The sequence below is a fragment of the Nicotiana attenuata genome, chromosome 8, assembly GCF_001879085.1.
Source record: "Nicotiana attenuata strain UT chromosome 8, NIATTr2, whole genome shotgun sequence".
Taxonomy (NCBI): Eukaryota; Viridiplantae; Streptophyta; class Magnoliopsida; order Solanales; family Solanaceae; genus Nicotiana; species Nicotiana attenuata.
Genome location: NC_031996.1, coordinates 19,933,145 through 19,950,298, shown reverse-complemented (window position 1 = coordinate 19,950,298; position 17,154 = coordinate 19,933,145). Strand labels below are relative to the sequence as shown.

The window sequence follows — 17,154 nt, the reverse complement described above, 5'->3', positions numbered from 1 at the left end:
CTGCGAGCTCTGGGTCGTGCATGCAATCTTAACCCGGACACGATCTCCGATCAAGAGTTATCAATCAGGGAAGTTCCTTTACCTCACTGTTCTTTATTTTGTATGCCATGAGGACATGTCTTCCTTTTAAGTGTGGGGTGGGGGATACTTCAATGTATGTGTATATATGCAAGAACTTGACTGTTGTTTTATGTTTTCTTTATTTTTCTTGATTATTTTTGTGGTTTTGAGTAGCAGTCAAATTAGGTAAGTCGACTTGTCCCGACGACAGATCTCTTTCGACGGGGTTCTTGAGGGTCTAAGTCGATGTAAAAAAAATAGAATTATGTCGGACTCTTCCTGATGACGGATCATCTAGACAATTTTCTTGAGGGAAGTTAGTCTAAAGAAAATACCAAAAAGATTTTTTTTTTTTAGGTAGTGTAGTAACTCCCCCTTGGTTTCTCTTTGGGTCACAGTTCTTTTCTAAGGGTTTTGCTTGAACCGGGTGTAGTTAGTTTTCATTTATTTTGTTTTTTAGTTTTTGGTTGGTACTTATGGGCGATGAGCTGAAATTGGAAGAGAAGCCCTTAGCATTGATACACCTGAGCACAGTAGGTACTAGAGTGTGACACTGAGTGTCAGTGGCTGATTTTTGTTAGAGTGCCTTAAATTGTATGTTTGTAACTGATTTGAGTACTCAAACGAGAGTGTCTTGATAAGCCAATCTGGAGTGAGTCATGTTCCATGTGTGTGTGAGTTGTTTTGTATTCTATGCTCTGCATTTGATGCCTAGAACTTGCCCGTGTGTTTGCAAAGCAAAATAGTAGCTTTATTCAGTCTTAGAAGTGATATAGGCATTTCTTTGTTAAGACAGATATATAAAGTAGACCCACCTAAATGTGATAAATCGTAGTTAACCCCGTTGAGCCTATAAGCCTGTTTCTTTGGCAACCACATTACAAACTTACCCAATTGTTTGAACGGCCCATTTGTTTGAACCCATTTACCTCCCATGAGAACTAGAATGTTTATGAAATATGCAAAAGTTAAAGTGTGGGGTGGTGGTTTGGTTTTTGAGTGGAACCAAGGAAATAGAGAAGAGGTGCAGTATCTTGAAACACAAAAGAATAAGCATCACTGAAAAAGAAAAAAAAAGAGAAAAAAAGAATAAGTAAGTGTAGTACTTGATAAGTGGTGGCTTGATACAACTGCACCTAATGGAGTTTGGGGTATTACAAAATAGAAGTGTGGTGGAATGTCTGGACTGACATAAGTATGGTTTGGAATGCAAATGTGATTGTATTAAAAGTGCGTAGGGGGGTTAGTCACTATATCCAAATATATCCTACCCGTTCCTTAGCCTACATTACAATCAAATGAAGTCCTAATTGATCTTAGACTGAATGGGCTCGATTAGTAGAGTAGTACATTACGGGCAAGCCTATGGTGCATCTGTGTGGCATATGAATTTTCTTTCTGAGAGTGAGCGAATTTTGTCTATCTAAGTTCCTAATTGTTCATAATAATATTATTTGTGGAACTACTCTCTTGGGTGATGTGAGGGCATGTGATTCACGAAGGAAAGGTAAGTCTTGACCTCTGTATAGAGTAATTTGAGTAAGTATGAATATTCCACGGCACGTGAGAGTCGACTCTTGAGGAAAAGATGGTACACTACTAGACGTAACTTTGGTGATTTGTTCTTGGTGTGATACGTTAGGGAAAATCTTAGTGAAGGAACCTCTATAGAGTATGGTGGATTGCTCGGGGACTAGCAATGATTTAAGTGTGGAGTGTTGATAATAGGCTAGATTCATGTAGTTTGGCAACTGTTTATGCCCCAACTTGACTATGCTTCACTGTTCTAGGATGCTTAAATGACGATAAATTGGCTCTAATTGTGAATTTCATGTTTTGCAGGAGCAAGTTGCGCTTTTGAGGACTTAGGACAGTGTTTGGAGCTAAATTAAAGCAAGGGAAGCCCCTCGGAGCTGAGTACGTGTGAAAGAAGAGAGAAAAGAAGAGATGAAATGCTGAACCATCTTAGCGCGGCCTTAGCGCGACCGCGCTAGTCCAGAAAATCGAGGCAGAACACTATGCAATATGCGCGGCCACTAGCAGGGTTCGAGCGCGGCCACGCTAGTCCAGTCCGGAGCGTATAAGTTCAGCGGTAAACTTGGAAGTTTGGGGGAAATTTCACTTAACCTATAAGAGGCCTAGCTCGCCCAAAGAGACATTATCAAGGTTTTTACAATTTAGTTGAAGGCAAGAAGAGGCAAGAGGCAAGGAGGATAATTCGACATCGAGTTCTACCTTTCTTCCTTTTGTATTTATCATTCATGTTGAATTTTGCTGCTATTATGAACATGATTATGAGTAGCTAATTATTTTGTCTAGGGTTTTGATGGAACCTGTTGAGGATGAACTTCTTGTTATGTTAATATAGGTGCCCGGTTTAATCTCTATTTGTTCAACTACGTTCTTGTTGTAGTTAATTGATAGGATCCTCAATTAGCTGTGCCTATTTAGTATGTATTACTCGGGAGAGAGTACATATTTAGGTAATTGTTGAATAACACCACTCCCAAAGTATATGAGGGATCAATAACCAAGGGTTTAAAGGTGGGATTAGGGATAACGAAACCTTGGGTGCGATCTAAAGTGAGCTATAATAAAAGTCAGCTAGCGTAACTCGGGAGAGTGCGTCTAGTAAATTGTCGTAATTACTCGGGAGAGATTTACGGTAGTAAGAGTGCTCATGATCGATAAAGACGATTAGGCAAATATATAAGAAACATAACAGGAAGGGATTCCATCAATAGGGGAAATCACAACCTTAGATCCTTCTCTTATTTGTAACAACTCAGTCATAGTTAGCTGTTAGTTTACTTAAATTTACTCAGTTCTAGTTAGTAAAAATATCATCAATTGTTAGTCCAAATATCTAGGAAATTGATTACGAAGAATTTAGTGAGTCTAACAAAAGTAATTGGTAGGTTAATTCCCTGTGGGATTCGACCCTGGGCTAAATACTCAACTTATATTTGCAACGACCACTTGTCCTTTTTATAAGGCATAGTTGGGCGTGATCAATATAACAGAAAGCTACTTATGCTATTAGTCATAGTCTTCTCTTTTTTCTAAAAATATATGGTCAAATACTTTAACTCTGTTAAGAAACTAAGCTCAAAGTAATAACATAAAACAAGAAAATAGATAAGAGATATAGAGAGAAAGAGAGGAGAGATTCTATTTCTTTCAAATGTTTCAATAAACCTCTAGTTTACTTATGGCATGTGATTCCATCACGATGATTATACATGTGTAGTACACATAGAAAAAAAGTCGGGTAACCTTTCATATTTACCCGGTATGATTATAGTAATACCGACGAAAAAAATAAATGGTTTCCAATTTGCCAAAAGTTTGGCCAACACTAGAGTTGAAAAAATTCCATTAAATAACGATAAGCTTATAACCGAAAAAACGGAAAAAAAGAAGAAGAAAAAAATATCAACAACAGTACTAAACCATAAGTTTTTTCATATTTGTCTCGCCTTTCTAATTCACGTAACTTTGTAAGGGACAACAATTGTACGTATACATAATCTAAGGTTGATAACGAGGTTTAACAGAAATAAATAAAAATAACATAATCGGTATAGCTTAGCGTAATTTTCTTAAAATATTTTTTTAGTTGAATAACTTAACGTATTCTATTTTCTTGCCAATAAATGGTACTCCGTCTAACATAAATCGTGTTATCCAACAAGAAAAAGAGTTGACTGTCGGGGGAGAGCGGCTATAACTAGAATTCTACATCTAGTAACATGTGAAACATCTTGTTAGAAAAAAATGAAGTTGGTTGGCAAAATGTAGCTATATAATAGCTGCCTTAGAGTTTTGCACTTTAAATAAGAAAGAACTTAACCCCACCAAAATTTTGTTCTTCAGGAAATAAGAATTCTATACATTCATTTCCTAAATAGAAGTCCCAATACAACTGATGAAAATATTTGGAAAAAGGAGTCCGTGGCTAAATGTAAACAAAAAGGTAGAATTGGCGAAGGGAACATTCGAGCAACAATAAGGTTATTTCTTGCATGACCTATATGTCACGAGTTCAAGCCATGGAAGTAGTCACTAAAGCTTGAATTAGGACGGTCTATCTACATCCACCCCTTAGGTGCGGCTCTTCCTTGGATCCTGCATGAACGCGGGATGCTTTGTGCACCGGACTACCCTTTAATCGTAAAGTTGGCGCTAGCTAGACTAGTCCTGCAACAGCAACTCGATCGTATAGCTTCTGAGTTTTAGAACCTAATTTTGTGTTTCGAAGCCTCCAATAGCTTCTTTAAGCCTTCCTCGATTTGCGTACGCAGTCCAGATATTTTTCCGGAAGGCTTTTATGTTAAAAACTAATAAAATTTAAATTTTGCCTTAAAAATCCATTTGAGTTGACTTGGGTCAACATTTTGAGCAAACGGATCCAGATTCGTATTTTGACGGTCCCGGTGGGTTTATATCGTGGTTTAGGACTTGGGCGTATGCCCGGAATCGAATTCGGAGGTCCCTAGCTCGAGTTATTGCTTTTTGTCAAAATTGATAGGTTTTCAATATCTTTGCCTTGTGTTTTGATGATCTAACAAACTTAATGTCAAGAACCAGATAGGGAACCTGACTCACGTGGATTACACTGCATTTAATGGATTCCAGCCAAATGTGAACTGCTACAGCTTCAGGAGCTATGAAACTAAACAAGGACCTGCTACCCTTGTGGTTCCCTCATAGCAGTACAAAGTCAGTTGGACACAACTGGAAACGAAGTGACCGCCTGCACTGTTTCTGCCGCACTGCACTGTTTCCAGAGCCCACTCATTCCTAACAAACTAAAGTGCTCACATCATATCAAGTGATGTAATCAAGGTGTACCAACATGGGTTTATATTGGAACATCACTTGAAGGTTTCAGTTTTTTATTCAAGCTTCTTGCCAAAATAGAGAAATCAATCCTCACGAGCTTGAAGAACAAAGTTGAACGCAACTACGGGCCAGTTTCAAAAGTTAGCATGTTGTTGTCCTAGTTGAGTTGTAACTTTGTGATTGTACTTATTGTATCTCCTAAATTGCTTAGCTAGAAGCGTTGATTAGGAATCCTTTGTAAATCCGTAAACTCCTTGAGTTTACATTTTGGCTAGGTTAGTCATAAGCAAAAGTCATTGTAACCGTAGGGTGACAAAGTGGCTTGCGGTAAGAACACCACAAGTTAGTTAAAGCCTTTGTAACTAGAAGAGTTATAAAGTGGCTTCTGGTGAGAGCATCACAAATTAGTTGAAGTCTTTGTAATAGGGTTATTGCAAAGTGGCTTGTAATAGGTATTTTACAAGTTAGTGAAGTTAAAAGCCTACAGGTGTTGGTCGTGGTTTTTTGATCCCCTTGTGTGGGATTTTTCCACGTAAAAAACCCTCTGCCTTATTTACGTACAGTTTTATTAGCATTCTCAGCCGAACCTCGTAAAGGACCAGGTAATATACTGGTTGGTGGACTCACACAAACTAACAATTGGTATCAGAGCAGGTTCCTCTTATCAGGCTAACACCTAGGAAGGATCCTCATGGCTGTTCCACCAACTTTTGAAAGAAGAGAACCAAAGAAGGAAAAGTACCTGGTACTTAAAGCTGATAACAATGATTCAAGTGAGGAAGACAGTGACATGGCTTACTTAACCAAAAGGTTTCAGAAGATGGTCAGAAGAAATGGAGAAGTGCTAAAAAGGGACAGCTCTAACAGATCAAAGAACTATGATCTTTGTTACAAGTGTGGAAAGGCTGGACACTTCATGAAAAATTATCCTCTCTTGAAGTAAGAATTCTCCAAGAACTTCAAGAGAAAAAGATCAGCTGACAACATGATGAGACAGGCTCTTGCAGCATGGGGGGATTCCTCCAGTGAGAAAGATGATGAACCTGGTACTAGTGATAGTTCCATGATGGCAGTTGAAGGCGAGGAGATTGAATATGACTCAACTTTTGCTTTAATGGCTCAATCAGGTGATGATGAAGACGATGACAACAAAGAGGGAACAGTGAGAGGAAGCGGTCAACAATGGTTCATGGACAGTGGGTGTTCAAAGCACATGACTGGGAACACCACGGACTTCCTTTCACTAAAAGCCCTGCAAGGAGGGAGTGTATCCTTTGGTAATGGGAAAAAGGGGTACATTCTTGGAGTTGGAAAAGTTGGGAAGTCACTCACTCATTCTATTGAAAATGTGTACTATGTCAATGGCCTTAAGTAAAGTCTCTTGAGTGTCTCTCAAATCTGTGATAAAGGAAACAAGGTGAAATTCTTGTCCAAAATATGTACAGTCACTGATCTGGTAACTGGCGATATAGTACTTGTGGCCAAAAGATATAAGAACATCTATGTTGCTGATTTCGAGTCCTTACAGAGTGGTGATCTGAGTTATCTAAAAGCTGTTGATGATGATGCTGAACTATGGCACAGAAGACTGAGCCACGCAAGTTTTTCTCTTCTAAACAAAGTAATTCAGAAGGACTTGGTCCATGGTCTGCCTATGACAAAATTCAAGATGCAAAAAGTCTGTGATGCCTGTGCTAGAGAAAACATGTGAAGTCCTCCTTTAAGTCTAAAAGAGATGTAAGCACCTCAAGGCCACTAGAACTTCTGCATATGGATCTATGTGGCCCTATGAGAGTGCAAAGCAGAGGAGGAAAAAGAAACATTTTTGTAATAGTGGATGACTACTCCAGATTCACATGGACTCTGTTTCTCAGAACTAAAGATGAAACCGTTGAGGTGTTTGTGGCATTTGTAAAGAAAATCCAAGTGAAGATGGAGTCTAGAGTCGTATGCATTAGATCAGATCATGGGACAGAATTTGACAATGTCAAATTTGATGAGTTCTGCAATGAAAATGGCATCACTCACAACTTCTCAGCTCCCAGAACTCCCCAGCAAAATGGAGTAGTAGAAAGGAAGAACAGAACTCTAGAAGAGATGGCGAGAACAATGTTAATCGACAGTAAAGAACTTCTGGGCTGAAGTTGTCAACACTGCCTGCTACTTGGTGAACAGGTGCATGATCAGATCACTTCTGAACAAAACTCCCTATGAATTGTCGAATGGAAGGAAACCCAAGCTGACTCACCTAAGAACATTTGGGTGCAAATGTTACGTTCTCAACAATGGAAAGGATCATCTTGGTCAATTCGATGCCAAGAGTGATGAAGGAATATTTCTGGGGTACTCTTCTCAAAGCAAGGCTTACAAGATATATAATAAGAGGACTCAATGTGTGGAGGAAAGTGTTCATGTTATTTTTGATGAGTCTTATCCATCCTGTGAGAAGAGTGCTGAAGAAGATCAAGATGGAGAACCCTTACTAGTACCTGCTGAAGTCATTAACATGACAAACGGAAAGGCAGATATGATGAGTGAAGTAAAAGAGTTGAGTGAAGACAATACTTCCTCATCGTCAATGGAACCAAGTACTTCAATTACAACCAATGAAGCTGAAGAAAGAGTGGTTGATGCAGTTCAGGGAATTCCACCAGCACTTGAGAGAAGAATGGAGGAAAACAAGCCAAACGCACCCATATCCTCTCAAAATGAACCTCAGAAGTCTAACTGGAGACACCAAAGCTCTCATCCGATGGACAACATTATAACTCCTCTAGATTCTGGAGTACTAACCAGGTCAAGAGCCAGAAATTCACTTGCCTTCTCAGCTTTTCTATCTCAGACAGAACCCAAGAATATCAAGGAAGCCTTGAAAGATGCAAATTGGATTATAGCCATGCAAGACGAGCTACATCAGTTTGGAAGAAACAATGTTTGGCACCTGGTACCTAGACCCTCAGATTGAACCATTATAGGAACCAGGTGGGTTTTCAGAAACAAGCTTGATGAACATGGCATTACCACAAGGAACAAGGCCAGGCTAGTAGTTCAAGGCTACAATCAGGAGGAAGGGATTGACTATGATGAAACGTTTGCTCCGCTGGCTCGCATGGAAGCTATTAGAATTTTAATCGCTTTTGCATCTCATATGGAATTCACCTTGTTCCAAATGGATGTCAAAAGTGCATTTTTGAATGGACTTCTTAAGGAAGAAGTCTATGTGAAGCAACCTCCAGGGTTTGAATGTCATGAACATCCTGAATATATTTTCAAATTGAACAAAACATTGTACGGGCTAAAGCAGGCTCCTCGAGCTTGGTATGAAAGGTTGTCAAAGTTCCTTTTGGAAAATGGCTTTAAAAGAGGGAAAATTGACAACACTCTGTTCTTGAAGAAACGGGGAAGGAACCTGCTCATTGTTCAGGTCTATGTTGATGATATCATTTTTGGAGCAACAACTGATTCTCTGTGTGAAGAATTTGCAAAACTCATGGGAAGTGACTTTGAAATGAGCATGATGGGGGAACTGAACTTCTTCTTGGGTCTTCAAGTAAAACAGTCCCCAACAGGCATATCCATTTGTCAGCAAAAATACATCAGGGAGCTTTTGAAGAGGTTTGACATGGAAGCATCAAAGGTGATAGACACTCCCATTGCTACTGCCACTCGACTGGACATGGATGAAACTGGATCTCCTGTGTATCAAACCATGTATAGAGGCATTATTGGGTCTCTTCTCAATTGAAATCAGGGGTATGCTGCAACAACTCATTAGGACAAATGGAAATATGTAAGAGAAGTTAGCTGCGCATTATTCAGCAATCAAAGGCATTGAAACTTAATTGGGACAGCTACCTATGGCCTTGAACAATCGTCCACAAGGAACATTTCCTGCAAATACAAACGTTAATCCAAAGGAGCAGAACCCGAATCAGCTCATGGCAGTGAGTCTCAGGAATGGGAGAGATTTAGACAGGGAGCAAGAAGTTGCTCAATCCATGAGAGAGACAACGCCAACTACTCCAGCTACTCTAGTTACATTAGAGACCGATGAGTCGGCAGAGCTCACCGAGGTTGTAATCGAGCAAGCACAGCTTGACAAGGGTAAGGAGAAGGAAGGTGAACAACTCCCAGATCAGGTAGTAGAAAAAGCTTCCAGCAAAGAAAAGACACAAAGCAGTGGGCAGAGGTTGATTACTGCACCATTCCCTCAAAGGTTGGCAAAGCAAAAGAAAGATGATCAATACAGGAAATTCATGGAAATGCTCAGAAAAATTCAATTGAATATTCCACTGATGGATGCTTTGAGGGAAATGCCAGGGTATGCAAAAAATGATGAAGGACCTGATGTCGTGAAAATTTGACTTGCAGGACCTGTCCACTGTAACTCTGATTCAGACCTGCAGCGCGGTAGTGACAAGACCTTTGTCTTAAAAGGTGTCTGATCTAGGTAGTTTCACTATCCCATGCACCATTGGGAGTTATGATTTTGCTAAAGCATTGTGTGACTTGGGAGCCAGTATAAACTTGATGCCCTTGGCAATCTATACAAAACTGGGCATTGGCAGAGCTAGACCGACCTCAATGTTGCTGCAACTAGCTGATCACACAGTGAAAAGACCGACCGGAATTCTTGATGATGTGCTGGTTCAAGTGGGAAATTCGTATTCCCTGCAGACTTCGCCATTCTTGACTGTCAAGTGAATGAAGAGATACCAATCACTCTGGGCAGGTCGTTTTTAGCCACTGGGAGAGCATTGATTGATTGTGAGACTGGGGAATTGAAAATGAGGTTGAACAATGAAGAAATCATATTCTATGAGGAGACCCAACGAATTTGCAAATTTCTTACTAGTGGAGGCTGTAGATGTGATACTATAAGAGGAGGATGAGACTATTAATGTCAGGGATCCGTTAGAAGCTTGCTTGATGAATCTGGAAAATGTGGATAGTGAGGAGTTGGCAGAGTGGGTCATGGCTCTCGAAGGTCAAGGGTTCTGGACAAGGGAACCCCAGTTCGAGCCCCTACACTTAGAAGAAAGAACAACAACACCTGTGAAACCATCGATAGAGGAGCCACCACAGTTGGAACTGAAACCGCTTCCAGCTCACCTCAGGTACACTTTCTTAGGGCCTAATTCTACTTTACCTGTTATTATATCATCCGGTTTGCTAGTTGTGCAGGTAGAGCAACTCCTACAGGTGTTACAGGAATGTAAGACTACCATTGGTTGGACCATGGTGGACATAAAGGGTATCAGCCCAGCTTTTTGTATGCACAAGATTCTCTTGGAAGAAGGGCACAAACTTTCCAGAGAACATCAACGAAGGGTGAACCCGAATATGAAAGAGGTGGTGAAGAAGGAAGTGATCAAATGGTTAGATGCGGGTATCATCTTCCCCATCTCTGACAACAATTGGGTCAGCCCTGTTCAGTGTGTGCCGAAAAAAGGAGGAAGGACAGTCGTACAAAATGAGAATAACGAGTTGATCTCGACTCGTACAGTCACGGGATGGCGGATTTGCATGGATTACCGGAAATTGAACACAGCCACCCGGAAGGACCATTTTCCCTTGCCATTCATTGAAAAAATATTGGACAAGTTGGCTGGGCGATCTCACTTCTATTTCTTGGACGGATACTCGGGGTATAATTAGATCTCGATAGCCCTGGAAATAGAGAGAAAATGTCCTACACTTGCCCGTATGGCATCTTTGCCTTTCGGAGAATGCCCTTTGGACTTTGCAATGCACCGGCTGCATTCTAGCGGTGCATATTAGCCATTTTCACTGACATAATTGAGGACATTATGGAGGTGTTTATGTATAATTTCTCCATGGTGGGGGATTCATTCAAGGGCTGTCTTCACAATTTAAGAAGAGTGCTCAGAAGATGTGTGGAGACAAATTTAGTGCTGAATTGGGAAAAGTGCCATTTTATAGTACAAGAAGGGATAGTCTTAGGGCATCGAGTGTCCAGTAAAGGAATTGAGATTGACCATGCTAAGGTTGACGTGATTGAGAAGTTGCCACCGCCTACTTGGGTCAACGCAGTGAGAAGTTTCCTTGGGCACACTAGGTTCTACAGGCGATTCATAAAAGATTTCTCTATGATTGCTAACCCTTTATGTAAACTCCTTGAAAAGGATCAGTCCTTTGTGTTTTCTAATGATTGCAGGTTGGCATTTGAGGAGCTGAAGAAGAGATTGGTGACTGCACCTATCATTCTTGCACCCAACTGGGAGCAACCATTCGAGCTCATGTGTGACACAAGTGACTATGCTATAGGAGCAGTCTTGGGGCAGCGAAAGGATAAACTGATGCACCCAATTTACTATGCAAGCAGAACGCTAAGCGGTGCACAGCTCAATTACACCGTGACGAAAAAAAAAAGATATTGGCTGTAGTTTTTGCATTCGACAAATTTAGGTCATACTTGATTGGTTCAAAAGTTATTATTTATACTGACCATGCATCAATTAGGTACTTGATAGCAAAGAAGGAGTCAAAGCCACGCTTGATTCGCTGGGTTCTTTTGCTACAAGAATTCGATCAAGAAATCCATGATAGAAAAAGGGACAGAGAACCAAGTAGCAGACCACCTCTCAAGGTTGGAAGGAGATGAAAAGAAGGTAGAGGTTGAGGATATAACAGATACATTCCCGGATGAATAGTTACTAGAAGTGATAATGGAGGAGACGCCGTGGTGTTACACCCCATGTTTTCGTACGTAAGAGTACGTCGTAAGTCAATTAATGTAATCTCAGAAATGGAATCATCTTTGAAAGTTTACAAAGTTAGTTCATCATGTTAACATGGAGGTTACAAATATTTAAGATCATTGATACCAAGTAGCAAGAGGGTTTGAAGGCTTAGAAGCTAAACAAATTGAAGAAAATAAGTTTCGTCGAAAGTCGGCAAGTTGGAATGTTTTACCATGTACTTTTGGGGTGCAACTAGGGTTATTAACATTATAAGGAGATTATAATGTGAGTTATTTTAGTCGTTTGATAGTTGGTGTTATGTTTTGAAGTCAAGCGAGTTATGGAACAAAAGTTGGAAAAGGTCATCACAAGTTCCATTCATAATTGTACTGAAAATTAGGTCAAATGTAACTGAGCTTTTCTCCCAATATACTTGGAATTAGGGGATTATCTACCTACCAAATTAAAGATCTATGAGTCTAGTTTCTAACGCATTAAACCGTTTGTCGATACGACATCGGAGTAGAGAGATATAGGCATTTTTGCGAGACTGCACAAGCTGTTAGGTGACAAGTAGGTGTGTCACCTACTTGGTTAAAGGATAGCCCAAAAATAGGAAATTTCGGGTCGGCCAAAGAGCCCATTTAAAGGGTTATCTCCTGAAATATAACCCTCATTATATATCACAAATAACCAGACCTAAACCCCTGCAAACTTCCTCCCAAAAATTATCCACAAACCCTAATCGATTTTCCCTCTCTTTCAAGTTCTAATTGGGGGTAAAACCTAGAGTTTGAAGAACCAAAGGAAGGGCTGAGTTATCCAACAAGTAAGGTGAGTTTACTGCTCTATTTCATACATTTATTCTGCTGTGAATTCATGGTAATTCGTTCTATACATGTAAGAACTCACGGGACGGTGATCGGAAGCCGTGAGTTCGAGTTATTCACTTGTAGCGGAGTGTTTTGTGGACTGTTTTGTGTTGCTGTTGGGCTGCGTGTTTTACTACTGTTTTGTGGAGTTTTGGAGGAGGAAGGGTGTGGAGAAACACCATATAGATGTAGGGTTGTGGGCTGGTAGTTCTTCGTAACATTTTCGGGTCGTTTGACACGACTACGGTGGCCGTCGTATGTATTGAAGTGATTAGGTTGTGCGTGGACTTTTTGGAGGCTCAATATGATTATTATTGATATTGTTTGGGGCTGTTTGGTGTTGTTTGGAATTGTGTGAAGTCATATATATAGGGGAGGTGCTGTCCGTTTCATTGTAAAATAGGTTGTGGTCGATACATAATAGTTACGACGCTTAAATGATAACGAGAGTGTCATTTCTCTTATTGTAGACTAAGGAGCCGTGAAATTGCATAGCCTGAGGTTAGGAAGAATATACAAGGTATGTTAAGGCTCTTCCTTCATTCTTTTGGCATGATCTAAAGTGAAACGAACATAAACGATACGCTATTTCATAATGAATCTACTCCTAGCAACTAAGGTTGTCCATGTTATTCTTTCCTTACAAAGTTATTCCAAGAAAGTATATATGATCCTTGAGTCCTAGTGAAGTTCATATTGATGGTATGATGTCCATAATGTTAATCGATGGTGCAATGACCTTATGTCACTCCAAAAGGTTTAGAACGTGACTCCATGAGTCTAACATGCATTATATATGTATCTACTTTACTCTATCGAGCCGCGCTATAGTCGGCCGGTATGGCACCTATTGTGCAACCACTGATCAGTTGGGTTTACGAGCTCCACGTGGCCGGGTACGATTCTACCGAGCCTTTATGATGGTCGGGTACGTTTTTACCGAGTCCTCTTTGAGGCCGGCGTTATTGTATGAATGATGATGATGCCCACAGAGGCGTATGTTTTTAAAAGCTTATGTATATATATGTATTATGCATTTCATGTCAGTAGCCCCCAGAGGCACTCAGATGTTACAGGTTGTATCTCCCCTATCTCTCTTTACATTACTGATCTTGTTTATGCTTTCCTGCCTTACATACTCGGTACTTTATTCGTACTGACGTCCCTTTTGCCTGGGGATGCTGCGTTTCATGCCCGCAGGTCCCGATAGTGAGGTTGACATTCCTCCAAGTAGGCTATCAGTTCAGCGGAAGGTGTTGGTGCACTCCACTTGCTTCGGAGTTGCCTATTTGGTCAGTATGCTTTGGATATGTATTGATTGGTATGGCAGGGCCCTGTCCCGACCATTATGATATTATGTACTCTTAGAGGCTTGTAGACAGATGTCAGGTGTATGGATACTTGTATGGCCTTTTCGGCTTATGTTTTGAGTTTACAAATGGTCATGTCGGCCTTATAGGCCCGTATGTCACATGTATAAGTTTGCATATCACGGTGGGTCGTCATATGTTGAGTATTCCCCTATGTTTCATTCTTGTTATCTCATGACGAGTTTTTTAGCTCATTTACCATGATAGTATGATAAGAAAGATATGTTATGTTGGTACTCGGTTGAGTAAGGCACCGGGTGCTCGTCGCGGCCCATCGGTTTGGGTCGTGACAAAAGTGGTATCAGAGCAGTTCTGTCCTAGGGAGTCTACAAGCCGTGTCTCGTAGAGTCTTGTTTATGGGTGTGTTGTGCACCACACTTATAAGCAGGAGGCTACAGGGCATTTAGGACTGTCACTCTTTCTTCTTATTCTAGATCGTGTGGTAGAGCTCAGTTGTAAGAATTCAAACTTCTTAATTCGACTTTAGTCATAATACAATGATACCGACATCCACAAAGATAGTTGGTAAGAGATTGAATGTGGCTCTGGAAGAGCTGAGTTAGAGGAACTCAATTTTGCATCACGCTTATAATGAGTAAATGTAAGGTCTTCGGTAGATTATGTGTGTACTAAGATGTGTAAGCTTCTTGATAAGGAGCCCTAAAGCATGAATATCTATCCACCCATATGGTAAAAAACAATAAGAGAATCAGAGGGTAGATACAAATTTCAACAAGCAAAAGAAGCGAGGTGAAGAAGGGTACGAGGTATCCAGTTATTAAAGATTATCAATTTTTACAATTCAGGCAGAGAGACATAAGTATTATGAGTTACGTTCAACAATAACAGAGATCTATTCAATTGGCCACACCCATCTCAGTTATGCCCTATGGGATCTAACATATATTATTTAAGAGAAATATGGGATATCAGGATCCGATTGGAGTAGAGTGACCCAAAATGGTGGATGGATTGTTAGCATTAGCTGACATTTCTGAAGGATATTGCAAATCTGGTAATAGTTCTCCTTGTGAGACAACCCGACGGTGCACTCTAGAATAGTACATTTAGATATGAAATACTAGAATGTCCAGAAAATTTAGATGATCGGCACAATCCTAGAAGAGATAAATATTTACCTTTGTATGGCTCCCGTCCCTAGTAAAGAAAGAATGTTAGGCGACCCGAAGAGCCAGTGGATGGAGTAAGGGGAGTTAAAAGCGAAAGAATGTTTTGTTGAAGTTTTCAGAATAAGGTGATAAACAGAAATATTCGCCGGAGAATAAGAAGAGAGTAATTGAAGTATTATGAGTAAGATGTGATAAATGATGATAACGGTAAATCAAAATATGACACGATGATAGAGTCTATAGTCAAGTGAAGGAATAGACAAGAGGTGACAGGCCTTGAGACAATAAAAGAGTATAGGCAAAAGGCTATATCCTCATACGACAATTGAGTTGGTGACTCGAACGTGATTACCAGAAGGGAAAAAAAATTAGACCCCCGTAGTAATAGAAATTAGTATGGTCTAGTAAACAAGATAGAACCGAACATGAATTAGGGACTGAAGGATTTGATAATAGTCGACATCGTGAGAATTTCAGAGATCATGTTCCAACAGTAATAGAATAGAAAATAGACGAATAACCTTTAAAGGTCATTTAGGAAGTCGCTTACCTAAAGCAAGTAGTCTAAGCAGAGCTAATCTTAAGGGACTAAGTGTGCCAGTTACACTAGGTGTCACCTTCGTGCGTAAGAAATTTAGTTATCCCTGGTACAGAAGGTTACCATAAGGCGATTAAGGTTCATTGATAATGTGAAAAGACGCCAAAGATGAAGAGGTGAAACATCTATAGGTAGATCGTCGTAGTACTAAATCTTAGTACTCCCCTAAAGGGGGGAATATGGTGTGATATGGTATTAAGTCGGAGTTAAGCGGTTCAGTTAACTATGGAATGGTAAAGGAAGAATGTGGTAAATAGGAGAAAGGGATGATGTTGCATTTATTCAGTTCCTACAGATATGTTGCGACTCCAGAACGTTATACAAGCACGACACCGGGGAGAGGCAGTAAAGGTTCCCGGCCAGGATGTTATTGATAAATAAGTGTGAATGAACACTTGATACATAAGGAGCCGGTACGAGTGTAAGTTAAGACAAAGAGATAATCCCAAGAGAGATTATGCAGAATATATATATATGAGAATGGACCAACGAGTAATTAGTAGTTGATTCAGGAAGAGCCCGGTTATGGCTAGACAAGAAGTCACAGATAAATGAATAGATCATGCAAGATAAATGTAGTGAACCGCAGCATAGGGAATTCAGTCTCGTAGATACGAGATTACAATCATCTGAAAATTTTCAGATAGGAGTTGAGACCGTTAAAGGTACCATTTATGTTTTATGAAAATAAGAGAGAGTGCCAATAAGGAGACAATCAAAATTTGAGATTAAAAGTAACCCTACGAGCACAAAGGCACGAAGTTATGTAACTAAGGATTATTATAGGCAAGTAAGAACAACGAAAATTTCCTTCAGGTGTATGATATAACAAGCTCGCAACTTTACAAGAGCCAGAAGGTCTCTCTAAGTACTACAACGAAAGATTAGTTGAGGAAATAAGGAAGAAGGTTTCCACCTAAGCATAGTGAGCTAAAGAGTAAATGAACTTGTAACAACAGTCTTGCTACAATATTGTATACACTCCATAAGAAAGTGGCACCTATCGTGGCTAATGAATGGGAAAAAAAAATCAAAGGAGATGTTTGAGATCATATGAGGTACAGGAAATTACAGTATTCGTGGGCAATAAGACAAGCTAATTATTCATGCAACAAGTGATAGAACGACCAGGAAAAGTAATTGCTTACATTTAACGACAACTAAGAAGGCACGAAAGGAAATTTACGGTTCTAGCAAGTTAAAGGAAGGTTGCGAGTAATATAAATAGATAAGTGTAGGTCGTAAGGTAAAGTATCGTAGAGCAACAAAGTTTTAGGTAGATAAGAGTAAGGACATGAAAAGGTGAGTAAGAAGGTGACGAGAATATGTAAGTCCTCGGGATGAAGCCCATCAAAATAAGGAAGCTGATGATTTCCATATGTAATAAAAAGCTCAGTACAGCCTGAATGAACACAGAGGAGTCTAAGACTAGGTGCATTTAGAAGAGATGGAATGCTGCCCTGGTAGTAGAATAAGGGTGTAATTGTGATAGATAAGAGGATGACGCTTAGGCCTTTGATTGAGTAACGATTTAACGAGAAAGGGATTTCATTAATTGCACGGGATTAGAATACC

At 40.0% G+C, this 17,154-nt stretch overlaps 1 pseudogene; it reads left to right on the top strand.

Moving 5' to 3' along the window:
* The window catches only part of LOC109231542, a 47,726-nt pseudogene that overhangs the window by 6,526 nt on the left and 24,046 nt on the right, over positions 1-17,154 (top strand).